This window comes from Lontra canadensis, unplaced genomic scaffold (genome assembly GCF_010015895.1).
Source record: "Lontra canadensis isolate GAN:19392208 unplaced genomic scaffold, GSC_riverotter_1.0 scaffold4, whole genome shotgun sequence".
NCBI lineage: Eukaryota > Metazoa > Chordata > Mammalia > Carnivora > Mustelidae > Lontra > Lontra canadensis.
The window spans coordinates 14,175,577-14,177,190 of record NW_022630998.1 but is presented as its reverse complement, the minus strand read 5'-3'; the positions used below and the strand labels follow the sequence as shown (position 1 = coordinate 14,177,190).

At 34.7% G+C, this 1,614-nt stretch overlaps 1 pseudogene; it reads right to left on the bottom strand.

The window, feature by feature from the left end:
• Window positions 1-204: 204 nt before the first annotated feature.
• On the bottom strand, window positions 205-366 carry LOC116863999 (annotated as a pseudogene).
• Between the last annotated feature and the right edge of the window lie 1,248 nt (window positions 367-1,614).

Genomic DNA, 1,614 nt, shown 5'->3' with positions numbered 1-1,614 from the left:
CGAGCTTGAGTTTCCCAATGCTTAAGGAATTTTCTGATGAGATTTGGTAATGATAAAAACAGTTTTGACCTTGTGAACTTCTTGCAAGACTGTGAGGCCCCTCAGCGGCCAAGGGACATATATTGAGGACTGCTGGTATTGTAAATGTTGATTTTAAATATGTCTCTTTGTGTGTGCACATATTTATTTATTTATGTGTAATTAGTTTTGTGACCTATAAATAGAGAGGTTTTTTTTTCCTAATATTCAAGAAGAATTTACTAAAATTGTTTCTACATAGTATATAAAGAAAATCTCAGGGGCATCTGGGTGGCTCAGTCAGTTAAGCCTCTACACTTGATCTTAGCCAAAAGGCCGAGAAGTAATCAGTTAAGTCTCTGACTCTTGCTCTCAACTCAGGTCATGATCTCCGGGTCCCGAGATCAAACCCTATCTCTAGCTCCATTCTCAGTGGGGAGTCTGCTTAAGATTCTCACCGCCCCCAACCCCTCCAACCTGTACACTCTCATGTGCACTCTCTAAAATTAAAAACAAAAAATCCAGTAAACACCTAAAGAAAAATGTAATACAAAACTAAACACATGGCTGAGATGCAATGAAGATTTTTTTCTAAACAAATAAAATCAATCTCAATCCAAATCACTGAACATATTTTAGGGGTGCTAAATGACACACGAATTAACTCCATCTAAACTGAATGGAGACTATATAGAAATTAATGACTCTGTATGTATACATATGTACTTACCTTAATATGGTGATCAATATATATTTAATATATGATTTCTTATGGTATTTTTAATCTATGTTATCTTTATATATGCTACTTCAGAAAGCTATATTCTGAATGAAACTTAGAACTTTTAACTGTTTTAATCAACAAATAAGAATTAATACACTGAACATTCAACTTAAACCCTAAACAAGTACCATTTCTAATAGTAATCAAAGTAGTAGTGTTTATATTAAGATAAAAAGAATGTCAAATACTGGTAAGCTTCACAACCCAATTCATGTCTGAAAGCAGACTTAAAAGATGTCCAGGAAAGGACTTAACATGGGTCTTTAATCCAAGTGGTGGGTATACCAGCAAATGTACTGAGTTAAGTAGAGTAGAAGGTAGCATGATTTTTATATCAGGGAAGTACAGTGCTACTGGGAACCTAGAGTTGTTACCAGAGTTCAGAAGTTAGAGATGCTAGATCTGTAACACACAGATGAATTCCGCCCTAAACTGCTATCCATATTTACTAGTATTTTCATCGGACAGTCCCGACAGATAGGGCAATTGAATCTCAAGCTTCTGTAAACACCTGTGGTGATCTGATATAGTGACAGAAATCAAAATCCTAACAAGAACAACTGACTTGGTTCAAGTTAAAGGAAAAAAATAATAAAGAAGACAAAATTCTGGTCAATCAACTCAGAACATTATTTTCGAGCATTCAGGATTTTTTAATCAAGGTTATAGCTTCTGATAATGGATACAAACTTCAAGACAATGTGGAAAAGAATATAAGCAGGAGCTCTAATATCAAACCAATATGTTAATGTCCAGGCTCCCCGATGTGACCTTGGAAAAGATACAGATATCTTCCAGTTAAATCTTAATCA